The following is a 22,633-nucleotide window of genomic DNA, read 5'->3' as shown; positions in this document are numbered from 1 at the left end:
TATATATATATATATATATATATATATATATGGTTGGGAAACAAAATCCTGTCCTAAAAATAATCAGTGAAAGACAGATGGAGGTGTGGCTAAGTATGACAGCCTAGTAAGTGCAAAGCCCTGAGTTCAAACCTCCTGTTTAAAAAGCTATCACAAAGCCAGATGTGATTTTCACACCTATAATCCCAGCTACTCAGAAGATCTGGGGATTATGGTTCAAGGCATTCCAGGCAAAATGTTAGGAAGGCCTCATCTCAGTCAATAGCCAGATATGCTGGTATGTGCCTGTGAACAAGGAGACTATAAATAGGAAGATTCCCATCTGAGGGTGGCCTGGGAAATGTAAGATCATACCTGAACAATAAGGAAGGACTGGCCATTGTGGTTCAAGTGGTAGAGTACCTGAAAGGTCCCAACTTCAAACCGCAGCAACACACATGCTCATGCACAAAATAAAAATACTACTACAAATATAAGCAACTCATTTGGATCAAGAAATAATTATGCAGGTTGCTTTTTTTTCTCCCTACTGTTTACCAGGAATATTTTTTCTTGGCTTTTTGCCTTCCTTTTTCTTCCTTCCTTTGTCATTGCTTATTGAGGTAATTACTTGACCTTTGTTTCTTTACCAGTGTGGGTGTCTGTGTCTGTACCTTTGTGCCAACAGTCTCAGTGTAGAAGCACTCACTCTATCACACCAGTGAATATCTGCCTTCAAAGCTACCTTCTATGCCAACATACTGGCTGGGCACCACCTGTGTGCCAGCCAGTGGACTATATGATCTGCAGCTAAAAGATAGAACATAGTTGTAAGGAGAGACACAGAACCCTGCTGGACAGACAGCACACCCATATCTGAAACTTATTTTAGAAAGATAGATAGTAGCAAGGAGGAGGAAATAGCATTCAGATAGTGGAAAATACAGGTTTGAAGAAGATCCTGATACCACCAAGTTTCTCAAACAAGTAGAACTGCCTGGCTGGGATAAAAGACTCTTGTCTAAAAGGTATAGAAAGTGTAGCTAAAGCATGGTGGCTTATGCCTGTAATCCAGACTGCTCAAAAGGCAAGAGATCTGTAGTATATTAGTTTGAAGAAAAAGTTAGCAAGACCCTTTGGCAACAAAAATGCTGGGTGTGGTGGTGCATGTCTATGATCTTACGCAAAATGCAGGATGCCAATCCACACCAGCATAAGACGATACTGAAACATAGCTAAAGCATAAAAAGGCTAGAGCATGGCTCAAGTGAGAGACCCTGAGTTCAAACCCCAATACCACCTCCACCATCTCCCCAAAAAGAAAATACAGCTAGATTGGGCAGGACCAGACCAGTAAGAATCTCTGTGTTTATACAGGTTTGCATTTTCTTTTCATTTTTTTTTTTCCTCTTCCATTCTGGATTGAGAGTAACATTTAAGCTACTGTCCTTTGCCCTTTTTCTTGATTCTCTTTCTCAGACTTTTTCATTGCCATTTTTTGATGGCTTCAAATGCAACTAGTAGTTTTCCCAGACCCAGTCTTCCCCTGAACAACAGCTAGCCTCTCTACTCCAGAGAACCTACTCACTGCCTTGTGCTCCTCATACTCCTTACTCTAGTCTTCCTCTCTAAACTAGCTTCCTATTTTTTCCGGTCTCCAGACTTCTTTCATCTCTCAGGTACATCAAAGATCAGAGGAAACATTCAAGAACTGACACTTGAATTTTGGTCAGTGGCAAACTAGAGTGCCAACAGAAGATTGTTACCATCAAGATGCTAAGGCCAGAAACACTGGAGCATCTGCTTGATTATTCTTTTAAGAGAAATATGAAATCTAGATTCTTTTTTTTTTTTGGGTCCGGTCGTGGGGCCTGAACTCTGGGCCTGGGCGATGTCCCTCAGCTCTTCAGCTCAAGGCTAGCGCTCTACCACTTGAGCCACAGGCCACTTCGGCTTTTTTCTTTTTGCTTATGTGGTGCTGAGGAATCGAACCCAGGGCCTCAGGCATGCAAGGCAAGCGCTCTACCATTGAGCAACCTTCCCAGCCCATGAAATCTAGATTCTTAACTGAAATCTCTCAATATTTCAGTTTTGACAGTAAATTCACATTTTAAAAACAAATACCATGTGGTTCAAGTTAAACATGTCACAATATACTACTTTGGGATTTTTTTTTTCACATCTATCTAGTCAGCCCCTGGGCCTGTTGGTTAATTCTAAACTTACCTCCCTCTTAACTCCTTTCTGTCCTCCTCATTCTGTTTTTGGTTCTTCCTCACATTATAGAGCTGTTAAAAATAATGACTAATACTAGCTACTGGGAAGGCAGAGATCCAAAGCATTGTGGTTTGAGGCCAGCCCCAGGCAAAAGGTTTGCAAGACTCCCATCTCATTCATCAGCTGGGTGTCATGGTATGTGACTGTCAGCTCAGCTACAAGGGAAATGTAAATAGGAGGAGACCCTCTGTCCATGCTGGCCTGTACAAAAAATAAGACCCTCTTCGAAAAACAACTAAAAGCAAAAAGAGACAGGGGTAGAGTGCCTGCCTAGTAAACATAAGACCCTGATTTCAAACACCACAGCTGCCAAAAAAAAAAAGTAATGAAACCTCTTAGTAAGAAAATTATCTATGATTATAACTTTTATCATATTTATATAAATTGAGGCCCATATGTTGGGCTTTAGTACATTAATGTGCCAAACATCTACTCAACCATTGATGTAACAACAGCAGCAGCAAACAAATCAATGAGTCCCTCATCTAAAGAGTTTTGTTGTTGTTGTTGTTTTTGTTGGTCATGGGGCCTGACCTCTGGGCCTGGGCACTGTCCCTCAGCTCTTCAGCTCAAGGCTAGTGCTCTACCACTTGAGCCACACCACTTCCAGCTTTTTCTGCTTATGTGGTGCTGAGGAATGGAACCAAGGGCCTCATGCATGCAAGGCAAGCACTCTACTACGGAGCCACCTTCCCAGCCCAAGAATTTTTAAATACATGCCCTTTTCAACTGATTTAAAGCTGTTTATCCACAGGCATATCTGGAATATTTTAGAGGGGGAAAAAGACTCTTCTCTGTCATGGAGATAATATAGTAAATAGTGAAACTATATAGTATGAAACAATCAGGAAAGCTCCTTCTTGAATCCAAGAAAATACTGTATTGCTCCAGTATGTTACACCCTGTATGTATTGTTCAATATTCATTTCAGGAGCTAAAATATCCAATTCACAGGTTTTTCCCTTCCCTTGGCCCATAAACACAATACCTTGTGGTTGCTCATAAAGTTTATGTAATGCACATTAATTTCTTGTGGTCAGAATCTCTCCTTAATATCTGACCACAACACTGGTGTCTGCCTCAATTTGAGTTCTGACAGTGGAAAAGCCAGTTTTTCTGCTAATAGCATTTATTTGGGAGTGGGAATAGGAGCAGAAAGTTCAAATGGTGGTACTTCAGCTTAATCCAGGCAAAATGAAGTCTTTGATAGGAATACAGAATTGGAAAAGCTTTCCTTAATAGAAGGTGATTGATAGGGGCTGACAGCCTCAGAGCTGTCACCAGGACCACCTCCCAACCCTCCACGCTTCAAAAACTCTGCAAGGAGCCACTGATTTTTGCTATCATCATGGGGTCAGGAATGATCATAAAACATAATCATTTTTTACATTATTATTTTTGCTTAGTGTGGTTTGGAACAATCAGTGATTTCAAAGGGCAGTTTCTGTTCTTATTGAGTAATGATTATACTTATGATTGATGATGTTACTAGTGTATGTGCTTGTGTGCATTTTCTGGTGATGTCGGCTGTCAATTCATTCATCTGCTTTCACCTGCTCTATAGGAATAGCACACACTGGCTGGGTTGAGAAGAACTGTCAGTATACCTGGGAACAGAGTATGTTTTATATACTCTATATGCTTTTCAAATTTTGTGTGTGTGTATGCTCAGAAGAAAGAGCCACCTATTAACCTGCTTAATGTATTTTGCTAAAATATTGCCTAACCTTTAGGAGCTCATTACACTCAGGAATCTTCATTCCCATATTGATTTTCCTTTGTATTTGTAAATTGAAATGGAATGAAGAATTGAATTCTTGTGAGGGCTGAAACTATATAGTATGAAACAATCAGGAAAGCTCCTTCTTGAATCTAAGAAAATACTGTATTGCTCCAGTGTGTTACACCCTGTATGTATTGAAGAATTGAATTCTTGTGAGGGCTGAAATTAGTGGGGAAGAGGTGTGTGTTACTGGCATGTGCTAAGAGAATGAGATAACAGGTTTATTTTAATATTAGCAGTGTTCCCCACCATGTCTTAAGAGAAACAATAGCATTTTTAAATAAAGTTAAACAGACACAAACAGAATTACAGGGAGAATAAACACAAACAAAAATTAAAATTCCTCTTATTTTTAAAAATTATAATATGTGACTCGATTAATCTTTGGCTCGTAGGAAGGGGGTCTGTTTGATGCTCTGCCCATAAGTAAATCTTCATTCTTACTCCTCCCCCATGCCCTTGAGGAAGTAGCTCAATGACAAAGCAATGCCTTCTGCTTACACAAACAGCCCTTTTGATTGATTTTTGGACAGAATGAAGTCGATTCCTACTTCAGACTGTACAACATTTGAATGAAATAGGGATTGGGTTGAGTAAGGGACTTTGTGCTGTTAGAAAATACACAAGGGCCAGGCACCAATGGCTCACACATGTAATCCTAGCTGCTAGGAAGGCTAAGATCTGAGGTTCTTTGTTTGAAACCAGCCTGGGCAGGAAAGTTCATGAGACTCTTACCTCCAATTAACCACCAAAAAGCCAGAAGCAGAGCTGTGGCTCCAGTGACAGTGTTAGCCATGAGTGAAAAAGCTCTGGGACAGCACCTAGGCCCTGAATTCAAGCCCCAGAACTGGTGCCAAAATACAGAAGAAAATAAATTGGGGCTGACAGTGTTGCACATGCCCAACACTGCAACAAATTAAAAAAAAATAGATAATTTCCACCTTAGAAATGCAGTCTTACAAGCCCTAGCATTAGCTTTTAAATAATTTGATTCCAGATGTTGTTGCATAAATGAAGATTTTTATCAACTCTAGGGATTCATTAATTGGTTCCAACAGAACTTGGCATTTATTACCAATGACTTGGTATTTATCTTTTGGCTCACCTTCTCTTTCTATTTCAGATTCAGGCAATAGTGACAATTTTCAGTCAGTGAACCGTGTTAAATTCCCCTGAATAATTGGTTTGGAGTTCATTTTAAATCACTGTTGGTTTTCTCTGCCTATGAGTATGGAGACTAAGGTCAATTTCTCTGGATTAGCAGCAAATCAATCTTTGTATTGGACTTTAGTCTGTGTGTGTCTCCCACTGTATCCTGCTCTGCTATTCTGCTGCTGACTGCTGGGTGCTGATATTATCTGATTGGCTATGACTCAGTTGTCCCTGAGAACCACCTCCAAATGTTCCTCAGCTCCACAAACAGCCTGTGTCTCTCTTTTAGTTTCTTTTTTTTATTGTGAAAATACCATACAGAGGGGTTACAATTACATGGGCAAGGTAATGAGTGCATTTCTTATTAAGCATTGTTGCTTCCTCCTTTGTTTCCCCTTTTACCATCCCTTCCCATCTCCCCTTCCCATCACCCCCCCATGCCAAAGTTGTAAAGTTCATTTTCGACATAACATCTTATACATCTCATTGTTGCAATGGGTCCACCTGTATCCCTATTTAAACAATTTGTTTTTTCCCTTTCCCTCCACAAATTATACCAACATCAAATACAGTGAAAACAGGGGTTATACCATGGGGGAGGGACATACAAAGCAACAAAGAAATATCTTAAAAATATGTTAGAAACAATAACAAGCAAGAAAAAACATTTGACACCTTACCTTTTAGTTCTTAAAGTGGTAATTCTGTTCAGAAGGACTTTGGGATCTCTGAATCTTGCGTTTAAAAATAATAGAGATATTTCTTGCAGTTATGCTATTTAAGATCTTTTATTATTTGTTGACATTTTATCTGGTTTAACTTATTGCCTACCAGGACAACTGAAAATAAGTGTGGTGATAATGGTAGCAGAACAGTGTGAATGAATGAATTGAAGACACTGGGCTATTCACTTGAAGATGGAGGAAATGGTGACTTGCATGTCATGTGTACTTAATACAGTGAAGGTTTCAGTTTAAAAAATGAATAAATTATTTGTGCTTTCGGGCTGGGAAGGTGGCTCAGTGATAGAGTGCTTGCCTTGCATGCCTGAGGCTCTGGGTTCGATTCCTCAGCACCATATAAGCAAAAAGAAAAAAGCTGGAGGTGGCGCTGTGGCTCAAGTGGTAGAGCGCTAACCTTGAGCTGAAGAGCTGAGGGACAGAGCCCAGGTCCAGAGTTCAGGCCCCATGACCGGACCCCCCCCCAAAAAAAATTATTCATGCTTTCATTCCCTGAAATTATGACAAAGTTGGTATAACAATCTTCAAATTCCCTGGCATCTTCAAACTCATGTGCCATATTGCTGCCTATAACCGTTTTTCTGTGTGATAAAATTGAATCTTAATTGTATCTGCATAAATTTGCCTATGACAAAGAAACTAGAACTAAAATGGTTTTAAAACCCTAGAATTCATTTGAAAAATAATTGTAAATGAATTAAGCATTATAATTCTTTCTCTTATTTTGCCAGTTCTAGTATTGGTAAAGCATAGTTAACTGGTGCAGATTCATAAAGACATCCAAAATACTGCAATTTATTTTTGAAACAGAGGGAAGTTTTACACGTGGAATGTTCCGTTCAGAGTGACTTTTTTAGTCCTGTTATCAGTCCTTTTGACGTTATACTTTTTATATAATTTCAAGAATATGTATTCATTTTAGTATATTGTGCACATTATTGGTTATTTAGAGGTGGCTTTGAACCCATTTTGCTACTAATTTCCATTATTTGTAGAAAATCAAGCCTTAAAGAGCAAGACACCAGGTACCAATTACTCTCACCTATATAATCCTTGCTACTCAGGAGACTAAGGTCTGAGGATCAAGTTTTGAAGCCAGCCCAGGCAGGAAAGTCCATGAGACTCTTTATCTCCAAAAAACAAAAGTGGAGGTATGGCACAAGTGGTAGAGTGCTAGCTTTGAGCAAAAATTATGTCAGTGCCCAAATTCTGAGTTCAAGCCCCAGTACCAATACAATTTTTTTTTTAGTTCAAGCCCCAGTACCAATACAATTTTTTTTTTAAGTTAGGGGACGTGCTTTTTTATTTAAAAGAAGCAGCAGCAACAGGCATATCTTATTGTGACACTGAGTCTATTATTTGATAATCTCTGTTTCTTAGGTCAAATTTCTTTTTTTTAACAGAAGGAAAGGCTTTATTACTTTTAAAGCTGCATTTTTAAAGGAAATAAAAGAAAATCATATTGAATTATAAATGGCTTTTTATGAGTAGCAGTTTTTTTCTTTGAATGTTTGAATTCCTAAATGCATATTCTTTTTTTAAAGTTTTTATTGTAAAGATGCTATACAAAGCAGTTACAGTTACATGAGTAAGGTAATGAGTACATTTCTTGTCGACCATTGTTACTCCCCTCCTTTGTTTTTCTCCTACTATCCCTTCCCTCCCCAACCTCCCCCACTCCCCCCCCCCACAAAGTTATAAAGTTCATTTCCAACATAGTGTCATGAGTCTCATTGTTGCAGTGGGTCATTCTGTTCTTAGGTTAAATTTCTAGTTCTTCCAAACCTCATTATCCTTTGTAATCCAGATTTACATCTTTTTTTTGTATGTGCCTATTTCTGATTCTGCATACTTACTTTTAAAAATGTGATTTGGAGCTGCATCCTGTGGTTTTGCCTTTTACATTATTTCTTAAGTCTTGTCTTTTATTTTTGGTGGCAAGTGATGACTACAATCAGTTTAATGGTTATAATGGGCTTAAATTTAAATATTCCTTCCTATTACAAAAGTGCCTTTATGACTGTGATGTGAATAAATTCTGGCCTTTAGGAAGATTTTTTCAGGAAAAAAAGCCCTCTTAGGCTGTAAGTACTAAATGAACATATTTCTAGTACTTTGCAAAATGGAGACTATGATTGTGATAGAATTGTGTATCTAAAGGAAGGGGAGACATTGCAACAATGAGATGTGCAGGATACTATGTTGAAAACCAACTTTACAACTTGGTGTGGGGGGAGGTGTTGGGGAAGTGGGGAGGAAAGGGATGGTAGGGGAAAAACAAAGGAGGAGGTAACAATGCTTGATAGGAAATACACTCATTACGTTACTCATATAACTGTAACCCCTCTGTACAATATTTTTACAGTAAAAAATATAAACGGCAAAAAAAGGAAGGGGAGAAGGAGAAGCAGATGGAGGTATCCTTTCCTGTGACCACTTCCTTTGATCCTTGTCTAGTTGAGCAGCCCTTGCCTTTAACAACTTAGCAGAATTAGCTATTTAAATGTATATATGAGATCTCTGTAAAGGGGGAAATAAAATTATTGATTATACCAGTATCATTACTTAAAAAGAACCTTCTTCCAAGACAACATGCAAATTGTGTTTGTCTACAATGCTTATTTCCAATAAGCCCAATACAGCATCTTTGACATTGTACTATCAGAGAACAGTTCATAGGCAACAAAAGAAAATGAGTCCTTTAACAATTTGTGTGTGCATGAGTGTGTGTGTGTGTATATGTATATATGTATGTGTGTATATACACACTCGTGCCAATACTGTACTGGGGCTTGAACTTGGGAGCTTGGGCACTTTTTACTCAAAAGTTGTTACTCTACCACATGAGCTACAGCTCCTCTTCTGGCTTTTTTGCTGGGTAATTGGAGTAAAGTCTTACAAACTCTCCTGTCTGGGCAGTGTTTGAGCTGCGATCTGGGTAGCTAGGATTACAGGCTTGAAGCACAGGTACCTGACCCTTTGACAAATTCCTGTTTAGGGATAGGAGCCTCCCTAGCCAATTTTCCTTCCCTGATGTGTTTGAAATAGTGACTTCCCACAAACAGTGATGCCTCTCTTCTCGCCTGTTCAGGCTAGGAGGTCTAGTTCCCATGAAAGGATGCTGGACATAATCCCAGCCATGTTTCTCAGAGCAAATAGTTCTGTTCCACTAGCAACTCTCAGGAGGCCAGTCTGGTTTGGTGGGCTCTGGACCATCATCTAAGCCAATTCAATATAGCCACACTTACCCATCTTCAAATAACAGCTGTAGTTCTGGGCTTCCTCCTCCCTTCTACCTTTCTGGTCTCCTTCCCCCACCCTGTTCTTTCTTTTTTTCTCTCTGCTTCCATCTTCACTGCTATCCATCATATCACTCGAGATTATACTTTTGAAAGACCCCATGCCTCCCAGCCAGCACTCATAAAACCCTGCTCTGTGTCATCTGCCCTAACCCACAGGTTTCTCTCCTTGACATGGTGCAGAGCATGGACCAACCCACAGGTTTCTCTCCTTGACATGGTGCAGAGCATGGACCCATCTGCAAGTGTTAATAGAATATAACAGAACATAGGAATACTTCTGAGAAGTGCATTTAAAAATCATTAAATTTGGCTGGGAAGGTGGCTCAGTGGTAGAGTACTTGCCTTGCAAGCATGAGGCCCTGGGTTCAATTCCTCAGCACCACATAAATAGAAAAAGTCTGAAGTAGCCATGTGGCTCAAGTGGTAGAGCACTAGCCTTGAGCTGAAGAGCTGAGGGACAGCGCCCAGACCCAGAGTTCAGGCCCTAGGATTGACCGAAAAAACAACAACAACAACAACAAAAAACGGTTAGATTGGGACAGGGAAAGTGGTTCAGTGGTAGAGTGCTTGCCTTGAATCATGAGGCCCTGGGTTGGATTCCTCAACATCACATAAGCAGAACAGGCCAGAAGTGGCGCTGTGGCTCAAGTGGTAGAGTACTAGCCTTGAGTGAAGAGCTCAGGCCCCATGACCAACAAAAAACAAACAAGAACAACAAAAAAAATTTGTTAAGTTGCTTGATACATTTATGGCATAGTTTGCAACTTACTTAAACTCAGGTTCTTGGCACTGTCCCTAAGCTTTCATACTCAAGGCTAGCATTCTACCATTTGAGCCACAGCTTCACTTCCTGCTTTTTGTGGTTAATTGGACATAAGGGTCTCATAGACTTTCCTGGCTGGGCTGGCTTTGAATCATGATCCTCAGATGACAGCCTGAGTAGCTAGGATTACAGGTGTGACCCACCAGCACCCAGTGCAACTTACTTTTGAAAAATACCTTTTTTATCCTGTTATGGCTATTTCCATTGTGCTTTTGTTTTGCTTTTCAATAGAAGTTTTGAGACAGGGCTTTTGTTATGTAGCACTGGGCTGGCCTTGAAATTGCAATCATCCTGCATTAGGGCTTCCAAATGCCGTTATTATGGTATATACCAGTACCACCTGGCTTTCACTACACATCTTAGTGTGTAGAAAACACAGAGTTAACATCTGAGTTAGGTGGCAGAGCTGCTGCTTTGTAAACTTGAAGACAGAACCAGCCTTCTGCCATCTTACTTTCTGTATTCAACAAAATCCTCCCCACTCCCCTCTATCCTGGAGTTTGAACTTAGGGCCTGGGTGCTGTCCTTGAGGTTTTGGGGAGGGGGTTTTCCCCTAAAGGCTATTGCCTTTAGGCACTTAGGCACAGCTCCAGTTCTAGCTTTTGGGGTAGTTTATTGGAGATAGAGGTGACATATGCCCCACTTCCCTCCTGGGATTGCTGTTCAGCCAGAGCTGCACTGGAGCTGCCACTGCCACAGCTGGGCACACAGTGGGACTGGAGACACTTGCTGAGACACTGCCTGAAAGACGTAAAGAAGCGCGAAGGACAACTTCACCCTCTTCTTGCTTTCTGCACTCCTGCCAGTGCCTTCTGTTGGCAGAACCCAGCAGCAAGACAGCTGGCAAGGGAGCCTAGGAAAAGTACTTGCAGATCCCAGTCTCCATCAGGACAGGCCAGAATAGAAAAATACAGGTGTGAAGTCTGAAGACCAGTAACTGGCACATAAGAACCTTACATGAGGCCCATTGGGATGGTCTGTGTATTTCTCACTGAAAAACTTACCTGGGGTGTTTCCCACTCTTTGATACTAGGATATATTTAATGATTATATGTTCTTTAAACTGATGCTGGTAAAATATTTCTGTTTGTGTTAGTAGGAGAAAGTAAGTACATTAAAGCTACTAGGAACTAAGGAGATGCAAGTAGTGAAAGGGAAAAGTAAGAATAATCTTTATGGCATTAGGTTTGAATTGGAAGTGTTGTACACTCCTGATTAAAATAAATAAATGTCCTACTTTTAACCACTGAGGGACCCTACTAGCAATGACATTCCAATTGTGGGGTGCATGAGGAAGACTCAGATCTTGGTTTCTAGTAGATACTATTAATCACAGAAAGAAGCCAAGACATCTTGCAAAGAAGTTGCTTCTGTGTAAGGGACAAGGAAGTATCTGGCAAGCCTAGAACATTATCAGAAGGCATATACAAGCAGTAATGAGAGTATAGCAAAACATCCCAGGAGCTGGCTCAAGTGGAAGACCATTAGTCAGATTTGGGGCAAATGGAACAAGAAAATAATGATAATGATTTTAAACATAAGTTTTTAAAATGTATTCATGAGTTTGAGTATCCATAGTGGGGGGGGAAAACACACAAGTGAGAATAAGGATGAAGAGAGACCCCCTCCTTACACTCTTAAGAAATGTAGAAGAATGATATTAGAAAATTACCTTTTGCCAGACATAGTGGCACGTGCCCATAGCCCTGGCTACTAGGTAGGGTGAGGCAGGAGTATCACTTGAGCCTGGGAGTTGAGGAAGAGAAAACTAAGGAAAGTCTTCAGGAAGCAGGCTATTCAGAGTCTCAAAGTATCATCCCACAGATTATTTCTAATTACAAAGGAGGAAAGATGCATGTTTATTATGATCTTTAACATTACCAATAAAGTGAGAACTGGCATTATAAGGTTCCAAGTTCAATACAATGGGAATTTACACAATATCATATCCATCTTAATACCTGTACTAGAAATGTTAACCTTAATCAAGAAATAGTTCATCTTGAAGGACAGTCTGTTAAGACAAGGAAAGTGTCAGTGTTGTGGAAGGAAAGATGATGGAAGGTCAGCTGTAGATTAAGAAAAACATGTCTGCAGAACACATTTGTCATAGCTACTAAATCACATTTTGTGATTTTGGATTATGGCAGGTTTATTTTGTTTTTTGTTGTTGTTGTTGATTGGTTTTTGTCTTTGTGATGGTACTGGCATTTGAACTCAGTGTCTAGGTGGTATTCCTTAGCCCTTAGTTTTTTCCACTCAAGTCTAGCCCTTTACCGCTTGAGCCATAGCTCTAATACCAGCTTTTTGGTGGTTAATTGGAGATAAGAGTCTTGTGGAGCTTTTCTTCCTAGGCTGGCTTTGAACTGTAATCCTCATTCTCAGCCTGCTGAGTAGCTAGGACTACAGGCATGCGTCACCAGCCTCTGGCTACCTTTGTTCTTAAAAGATGCATGGCCAAATTTTTAGAAATGAAGTATCAAAGTTTCAACACCACATATGCACACACATTTTTGGAGAAAATATATATTCATTATTTTTATAAATATAACTAAGTGCATTCATTATGTACCAGTTAACATTGGATTATATAGGAGTGTATAGATATTCTTTGTACTGTCTGTAGGTTTGGATTCGTTCAGAATAGAGTTGACAAGGAAAAGGGAATAGACTATACAGTTAGTTTCCTGTGTGTTAGTATTGTATAGATTTTTTTTTTATTGTGAAAATACCGTACAGAGGGACCTATGTTTTTTTGAGCCTGGCTTACTTCACTTAATATAATTTTTTTGAAGTCTTTCCATTTCCTAACAAATGGGGCAATGTCATTCTTTCTGATGGAGGCATAGAATATCATTGTGTGTGTATATATATATATATATATATATATGCCACATTTTCTTGATCCATTAATCTACTGAGGGGCATCTGGGTTGGTTCCATATCTTAGCTATTGTAAATAATCCTTCAATAAACATAGTTGTGCTGGTAGCTTTAGTATGGTCTTTGTGATCATTTGGGTAAATGCCCAAAGGTGGGATTGCTGGGTCATAGAGGAAGCTCTATGTGGAGTCTTTTGCAGAACCTCCATACTACTTTTAATGTGTTACCTAAGGAAAAAAAAAGATTACCTGCTGACATTTCTAGGTGTACCACTAATAAATGCTTTTATATTTAATCTTGAACCATAGGAAGATCTTTAGAGATGAGTATATTTTAGTGTGAGTGAGACTAGGTAAACACGATAAATGGTACACATACACTATCATCAGGCCTTAGGTACTAGGAAAGCCTCATGACTAGTTTCATCACAGGTTTGTCTCTGAAGACTTTGGCTCTCAAGAACGTAAGGGGACAAACCAAAGCCGGCACCATACCTAACTTATATAAGTGTTCCCAGCTGGGATTCATGGTAAACTTGAGTCCTTACAATTTAGATTTCCATCCTGAACCTTGTCACATTGTGGGAAATGGTTTAAATGTTTTTCTCACTAGAGCAAGCTTCCTGACCGCGGAGACTATATTTTGGGACTCTTATTTCCAGAAAATAGCAAAATAACTGGGTTTGAATTGGATTTATTTGAAAGGTAATGAAAATAATATGGAGGAGAATTTTCTGAGTTTTCAAACTTTTATAAAAACATTTGTCGGTCCAGAAAGATAACGGAATAGAACAGAAAGTATATTATGACTGATATAGCAGGGTTATACTGTATTGTGTTCCTTTATTGGATACTTAAATGCCTAGAACCATTAAAAGAAACAATATTTGTCACATAGGATAAATTTCTGGGGTTGGAGGCATGGCTCAATTGGTAGAGCACTAGCCAGTTAGTGAAAGTGGAGGAAGGTAATTAGTTTATGTCCCAATCTCTGACTTGGGGGGGGGGGGTGAAAAAAGAATAGGATCAATTCCTTCGTTTATTTTTAATTTTTAAAATTAGCTTTTATTAATATAATAGGATTTCATTGTGACAACGTAGATGCATTCAGCCTACTTTGAACAAGTTTACCCTCTTCATTTTATTCCCATATCTTCTTTTCTTCTCCTTTTCTATATAGTGTCTGGTGGGTTTCATTATGCTGTCTTCATATGTATATATTAACATTTTTTCCATCCTCTCTATCCTCCAGTTTCATTTCCTTTCCCCTTCTCCACAAATTCCTCATTTTAGTAGCTTTAGCCCTATGGAACCCAGCCACCATTATTCATTTTGCAAGAGGTTACACGTATGCTACATACTGGAATATTATTCAGCCATTAAAAATAAATGAAGTATTGACACATGACACAATATGAATGAACCTTGAAACATTGTGCTAGGTGAAAGAAGCCACATACACTCTGGTTTCCATGTAAATAAAATCTCCAGAATATGCACATTCATAGAGACAGAAAATGGGTTGGTAATGACCAACAGATAAGACATGGGGAAGATTGAGGAAAGACTGCTTAATGGATATAAAGTTTTCTTTTGGGGTGATGAAAAAGTTCTAGAATAAATAGTAGGTTTGCAACATTGTGAATGTACTTAATGCCAATGAATTTACACTTTAAAACTGTTATAACGGTAACTTTTGTTTGTGTATTTTTTACCACAATTAATAATCAACAGCAAGCCAGTGCTTGTGGCTAAGATCTGAGGTTCACTTTCAAAGCCAGCCCAGACAGGAAAGTTAGAGAGACTCTTGTCTCCAATTAACCAACAAAAAGCTAGAAATGGGGCTGTGGCTCAAGCGATAGCCTGCCAGTTTTGAGGCAAAAAGCTCAGGGACAGTGCTCAGGCCCTGAGTTCAAGGAGTAGCATGTGTGTGCGCACACAGAGCAAGCCCTGTGTGTAGAAAACAGAACATAACAAAAAACAAACAAAATTAAAAACCATGGGCCTAGGCCAGTGAGGCCAATGTGGTAGCTCACACTTGCAATTAGGTTGATCAACGTTAAAGGCCATTCAGGGTAAAAAGATAGTGAGACCTCATCTTAACTGTGATCTTAGCTAGGTAGGAGGCATAAGTACATGAGATCGGATGTTAAAAATAACTACTGCAAAAAAGGGCTTGAGGTGTGACCCTAAGTCATAGAGCACCTGCCTGGTAAGTGCAGGGCACCAAGTTTAAACTTGGGAAATGAAAGGTTCTATACATCATTGTTTTATAAAAAACAAAGACTCATTTTCACAGCGTAGTTAGTTACTCCAAGGCTCTTTATCAAGCAGATTTCCTGGTTTCAAAGATCAAAACCACTTGGGATATTGACTGGTTACTAAAGTGAAAGAAAGGGGTAGGTTGTGTGTCTCAGCCATAGAGCATGCACTTAGCATGCATGTGGCCCTTAGTTCAATCCATAGCACAATAAAGACATAAAGTAGTTGGGATATGTTGAGGATACATTGACTTTTTTAAGCTACTGACAAGGAGAGCCATTTCTGAGTATGTATGTCCCTCTGTGCCACTGCCATAATCCAGGCACCAGCAAAGCACTAGATCTGGCTGACTAGAGCATTCCTCTGGTGTTCCTGTAACTAATCAACAAGCTAGAAGCTCCAGGAGGTCTGCTCACTTCCTAGACTACTGCTTTCTGAGTTTGTTTTCTTTTCTTTCCCCCCCACCTATATTTGGGTGCATGTGAAATCAACCGTCAGATTTTCATAGGCTAGAAAGTCCCTCATTGGGTTTTCAATAAAGTTTTTGAGTTTGTCTAGTTTGTCAAGTGACCATATGCAGCCAGAGTCCGTGGTTTGTGGTCTTTGCTTGCTAAACTTTTTCTTTCTGTGGTATCTCATGAAAGTTCTTAATTTTCCATAATACACCAGAGTGTTGAAGGTTGAGGTTAAGTGGAATGGACAGGCAGATTGCTGTATGCTGTAGGTTCCTATGGTAATACATGGTTGAGTTAAGGACAGAGATGAGAACAGGGTAAATAAATAAATAAATAAAAATCAGCTGGGTACTGGTAGCTCACACCTCCAATCCTAGCTATTCAGGAGACTGAAATCTAAGGGTAGTGGTTTGAAGCCAGCCCAGGAAGGAAAGTCTGTGAGACTCTTATCTACAACTAATCAGAAGAAATACAGAAATGGAGACATGGCTCAAATGGTAAGCACCAGGCTTGAGTGAAATTGCTAAGGGAGAATGCCCAGACCCTGAGTTCAAGCCCCACTACTGGCACAAAAAGGAAAGAGAGAAAAAGGAAGATCCCCATGTTCTTGTTTGCAATCTGCTTTCCTATGCATGGTTTTCTTAGCCTTAATATAAAGGAACCAACCATGACTTATTTGTAGAATACTCCCCTGAGTCAATTTTTTTTTGGGGGGGGGGTCAGTGGTGGGGCTTACACTCTGGGCTTGGGCACTGTCCTTGCGCTCTTCAGCTCAAGGTGAGCGCTCTACACTTGAGCCACAGTGCCACTTCCGGCTTTCTAGTGGTTCATTGGAGATAAGAGTCTCACGGACTTTCCTGCCCGGGCTGGCTTTGAACCGCGATCCTCAGATCTCAGCCTCCTGAGTAGCTAGCGATTACAGGCGTGAGCTACCGGCGCCCAGCTAATTTTCTTTTTTTTCTTCGTGTCCTGGCCCTGGGGCTTCAACTCACTGCCAGAGCTCTATCTCTGAGCTTGTTTTGTTCAAGGCTAGCTCTGTACCACTTGAACTACAGCTCTACTTCTGGCCTTTTGTGTGTGTGTGGTTCAGGGAAAGTAAGAGTCTCACAGACTTTACTGCTCGGGCTGGTTTTGAACCACTATCCTCAAATCCTGAGTAGCTAGAATTACAGATATGTCTGAGTCACCAGCACCCAGCTTCCTGAGTCAGTTTTCAATGTGAAAAAAAAAAATGTTTGGATCAGGTGGCTAGCAATGAAGCAAGAAACTAGAAAAGTTCTATACCTCAAAATAATTTCTGCAAATTGTTGGTGAAGATGTGGAGAAAGGGAATCATTTACACACTGTTGATGGAAATGTTCATTAGAATAGTCTCAAAAAGACAAAACAGCCAGGCTCTCTCCTCTCTGACAAAAGCAAAAATACCACCTACCAGCTATCTCACTTCTGGGTGTAGATCCATGGAATTAAACCACTGAGTTGAAACAATCCTGTCACACCTATGTTCACTACTGCACTGTTCAAAATAGCCACAATATGGAATCGGCTTCAGTGCCCATCCATGGATGAATGGGATAAAATGAATGTCATATACACACATAATTTAAATATCCTGCAATCTTAAATAAAAATGAAGACAATGCTGATACGACAACATTCATGAACCTACAGCTTGTCATAGGTGAAATAAGTTAGGTGTAGAAAGACAAATATTTCATTATCTCACTTATAGATGAAATGTAAGAAAAGTTAAACTTTCAAGGGATGGGATGTACCTCAAGCAGAACACTTGCTCAGGAAATATGAGGTGTTCAGTCCAATCCCCAGTGCTAAAAAAAAAAGTAATTTTAAAGTTAAATTTACATCAGTAGAGAGTAAAATGATGGTAAGATATCGGTCAATGTATAATGTTCACCAAAAGGTTCAAGCAGAAAAGAGTTTATTGGAAAGAGAGCATACTGTTAACCTGCACACGATGGAAGGTGTATAGGGGGCAGAAAGGATGCAGGGGAAGGAAAAAGGCTGCAAGGGACAGAACTAATGATGGAGATTGGCTATATAGGGAGAGGGCAGGGAGGAGGTGTGACCAAAGCAAAGGGTGGGAGGGTGTTACCACAGCAATGACCTCAGAGCCTTGGGGTGGGGGTGGGGGGAAACCTCCCACTGCCCCCAGGTGTGCCATTATGTTGGTTACACCAGGTGCTGAGCAGGGACTTCCAGGTAAGTGACCACATGTGCACAAAGGGAGAACAAGGGAAGGGGTCATTTTTCCCAGGCAGATCTAACATATACAAAGGTTGTTTCAGGCTGAGGAGTAAGATTTCAAGATCTGTAGGAGGGTGACAATGGTTCTCATATTTTGTGTATTTCAGAGTTGCAAACAGAGTAAATATTTGGAAATAAGTATTATTAACTGTAGTCACTGTTTTACAATAGAAAACCAGAACTTATTCGTCCTCTGTAACTGCCAACTTTGTACCCTTTGGCAAAAGTCTTCCCTTTCCCTGTCCCATCCTTCAACTTTTTTAAATTTTTTTAATTTTTTTTTAATTTTTATTTTTTATTGTGAAAATACTGTACAAAGGGGTTACAATTACATGAGCAAGATAATGAGTACATTTCTTATCAAGCATTGTAGGCTCCTCCTTTGTTTCCCCTTCCCATCCCTTCCCATCCTCCCCCGACCCCCTTCCCAATCATCCCCGCCCTCAACTTTTTTTTTAATATCAAGATTTTTACAGTATTTTCACAATAAAAAAAAAAGATTAAAAAATTTTTTGTGTTTTTTTTTTTTTTGAGATGTGGGTCTTACTCTGTAGCCCAGGCCAGTCTCATGCACTTGAAGTCCACCTGCATTAGCCTCCCAGTGCTGTGATTACAGGTGTGTACCATTATGCCTAGCTCTCATATTAAGATTAAGATGATTAAGATAATTTTCACACAAGAGCTCAAGCCAGGAGTGGAAGCATGGTTGGAGATATATCTGGAATATGAGGGCAAGGAGCAGAAAGAGGGATCTGAGTGTGTTGTGTACCAAGAGCAGTCCGGGAACAGTCTGCTAGGAGGCTTTGGATCTGCCCTCACCTCCCCCAGCTACTGCTCTGACAACTAGCACCCCTGATCTGATGGCAAAATTTATAGCAAACTTCTGAAAACTAGAAAGGACACAAAAAGATAGTGTGTGAGAATCTGTTGTGAAATAATAAGCCAAGGCCTCTTTATGGCTCAGGGTTATTTTGACATCTTTGACTTTGAGATTCTTTACATTAGAACTTTTGATAAGCATGAATATGTCTCAAAGTATAGAGTTGGTGTTTTGAGATTTTAGTTTGTTTTTTGGTGTTCTGACATTTTGGTACAATCAGGTCTAATGATCAGTTTGACTATTTAAATCAATAATCACTTTATCATAATTCTATCCTGGCTATTTGGAAAGAAGAGCCATTTTGTTACAGTTTGCCAGGTTTTACTGTCCCTAGGTAAATTGAACCCCATCCATTATTCTAAAGTTTCCATAAAAACTTGTAGTTAGTCGGGCATCGGTGGCTCACACCTGTAATCCTAGCTACTCAGGAGACTGAGATCTGAGGATCACGGTTCAAAGCCAGCGTGGGCAGGAAAGTCCGTGAGAAGCTTATCTACAATAAACCACTAGAAAACCAGAAGTGGTGCTGTAGCTCAAGCAGTAGAGTGCTTGCCATGATCTGAAAAGCTGAGGGATGGCACCCAAGCCCAGAGTTCAAGCCCCATGACCGACAAAATCAAAACAAAACAAAAAACTTGGAGTTGTTAGGAATATGCAAGGTAACAGCATCATTGGGTTTCTGAGGCTATATATTGGACAGTCCCATTGCCTACCATTTTTGTTGTTTTTCCATCCAGGGCCTTGTACGTGTTAGATAAGCACTTTGCCATTGAGCCACATGTATAGCCCTTCTACAATTTCTTGAACAGGAACAGAAGTAATTCTGGGCTTTATGATCCATAATGTCTTCTGGCATCTGCTCTTCTTTCTCAGAAATCTTCATCCCCCGCTCTCCAGCTGTCCTTGCCATTCAGTTCATCCCCACAATTGTCTGCACATCTGTCTCTTGACCATCCTGTCTCTTCCTGGCATTTATCATTTGCTGCCCCTCACTACCATAAACACACACACAGTACATATACTTGAAAGCAAAACCCAAAGCTAGTCCCACCCTAATATTTGTGTTGGGCGCCACCATTCTCCCTGTGACTCAACTTCTTTCACAGTTAAGCTCTTCCCCCAAGTGACCTGGATTCCTCATGCCATAGCCTTTCTTACGTACTCAGGTCCCTTTTTATATTGTCACCATTTTCATGTGCACTCAACTGCAGTGATTATACCTTTCTTTTTCTCTTAATTTTGCCCTTCAGATTTGCTCTTAAATACAGATCTTATTTTTACAAGCTGTTGGCAGTAAACTGTCCAGGTCTCTATCACATCTATCCCATTGTCAAATCTTTCACCTTGTTCCTGTACCCCCATGAGAACCTTCCACTTATGCCAAACTAGTTCCAATCCTCCAAGCTAGTCCACTTCCACTCTCAGAACTTGTTCACATTAGTGGCGTACCCACAGACATCTCCCTTCAACTTCATTGGAATGTTGTGTCACTGTTTTCCTTCTGTGCCAACCATGTACTTTTTTTTTTGGTCATGGGGCCTGAACTCTAGGCCTGGGTGCTATCCCTCAGCTCTTCAGCTCAAAGCTAGCGCTCTACCACTTGAGTCACGGCGCCACTTCCAGCTTTTTCTGCTTATGTGGTGCTGAGGAATCAAACCCAGGGCCTCATGCATGTGAGACAATCACTCTACCACTGAGCCACCTTCCAGCCCCGTACTTTTACTCTTTAATTTATCAAAGACTTGTGACTATAAGGATCTTTAGTCCATACCTCCTCTGCATTCATTGGGGCAAGTAGAGAAACAAGCCAAACAAATGGAAGCATCCAAAATAAGAGCCCATTTCACCAGGATCAGCCCAGGTGACTCACCAGGTGTCAGTATGGGCCCAATAATACAAGGAGAGATAGCAACCTCAAGTTCCATGTGAAATTGCTTCATTTTTAAGTTTTCACATAATACCTTAAAGGTAATAAATATCAGAGAAACCTACTCCCGTAAGATTACAATGTAAAAGTCATTTCATCTGCAGCATCATAGATATGAAATGTATACACAGTAAGTAGACTAATAGAGCATAGAGTAGAAATTCTACCTTTCAGGATGTCAAGGTGAATTTTTCAGACAACTAAAAATCAAATACTCATCCTCTTTAGGATTTAGACAATAGGAAAAAAAATATGCTGATGTTTATCACTCTTCTCACAGACAAATTTAAGAATATATGTGTTAATTTTTATATCTAGTTGCCTTTAATATCTTTTATATTATGTTCTTTATTATTTGTTTGGTATTTTATAGGCCTTTAATATCTTTCATTTTCATTTTATGAAAATGCTCAATGAAACAAAATTCTAAATGGAATTTTACCAGCCTGAAATTGAAGAGTAAGTCTTTAGCATGGGTATTAAGTCTTGAGTCTGTGGATTGGGCCTTTGCTAATTGGATGAATGGGAGAAGGTCATAGGAGAAACTGAAGCAGCTGCCCCTTTGATAGGCTGAAAACATACACACAGGAGGAACTGGGGGGCGGGGGGGGGAACAGGAGAAACTGGCCTAGGCAGGTGTGCAGTGCATTCCCACACAGGTGCAGATTCCAAATGAATGATTATTTATTACATTTGGGCTTCGGTGACATGGTCATCTTTCATCCACTCATCGTATTTCTGAGTCCCTTCTTGGAGCTGCGCTGAGGTCTAGCTTCAGAGTTCTACCGTCAGATTGCTTAAAGTGCACTGTGAGGGAGAAAGAACCATTGAGCCACAGGGATGCCTGTAGAATGTGATCTGTGTATCTTGATTCCTAAATGACCAATTTCAAATACCAGATAATAGTCGTAAGAGAGCAAGACTTTTTTGGAGTTTTCAAAGCTCCAAAAATCCTTCCATCAACACTGTGGGAAATTTTGATTCCAGTCTAGTCTGTCCTATATTTGTTGTGAGAAAAGCCAGGTATGTCCTGTCGCTTAAAGAAGAAGAGGCTTTTCTGAGTATCTACCAATCAACAGAGTCAGAGTCCAGAATCATCATATCCCTTTTTCTGTGTATAATGTCCTATTATTCTTGGTTGGGTTGCTTTTGCAAATACCTTGACTAGTTATTTGATCGTGGATCAACGGAGAGGAATTAACAGTACTTTATTCAACTCTCTGTATAAGGTTGTATAATGTAGATCCTGGGATTTATGAGATGACTCCAGTCTTAGAAGGCTAGTCTTGTGCATGATTCTCTGGCTTTAGTACTCACCTGGAATGACTTTTAAAATGCAAACCTCTGGGCCCTACACACCGAGAAACCAATTCAGAAGATCTTAGGCTTTTGCGGTATGATTTGATTTTAACAAGTACTCCCAGATGATCCTGAAATAGGTGTGCTTGAAAACTCTTCTTTAAAAAGTTGGGTTCTAGTTTTAAGAGAGAAAAGACAGCAGATAAACCATAACTGTAGAATAGGGCTAAGTGCCAAAGGGTTGCAGAAGTTTAAGATCTAGAGAGCTCAACTCTAGCCACTGTGACTGGAAGACACAAGAAATTAGTGCAGAAAGTGCAGAAAGCTATGTATAGGATCATGGTAGTTTTAAATGAGAAAGGAATTTCAGGCTAAAGGAGTGGAATGAATTGAAGCAGAGGCAGGGAAAGACAGTGTGTCTTGAGGGGCCCAGATCACATTATTTCCAAGTTTCAGTGGTTCTCCAGAGTCCTAAAGATGAAGTCCAGGCTCCTTAGCAGTTTGAGCAGTTTCACTAGCTAAACAGGATCCACTAGTCTCAGATAGAATCTCGATTTTTTTCCTCCCTTAGATCCCCCTTCCTTGGTCACACTGAGTCCTTGGCCAC

The 22,633-nt window shown here is 40.0% G+C and overlaps 1 protein-coding gene across 1 annotated transcript in view; it reads left to right on the top strand.

The window, feature by feature from the left end:
* Stx8 (syntaxin 8) overlaps positions 1 to 22,633 on the top strand; it is a 230,782-nt gene that overhangs the window by 139,453 nt on the left and 68,696 nt on the right. The gene's annotated exons all lie outside the window — the stretch shown is intronic.

This window comes from Dipodomys ordii, unplaced genomic scaffold (assembly GCF_000151885.1).
Source record: "Dipodomys ordii isolate 6190 unplaced genomic scaffold, Dord_2.0 Scaffold19, whole genome shotgun sequence".
Taxonomy (NCBI): Eukaryota; Metazoa; Chordata; class Mammalia; order Rodentia; family Heteromyidae; genus Dipodomys; species Dipodomys ordii.
Note: the sequence above shows the minus strand (reverse complement) of the source record. Positions and strands in the feature narration are given on the sequence as shown.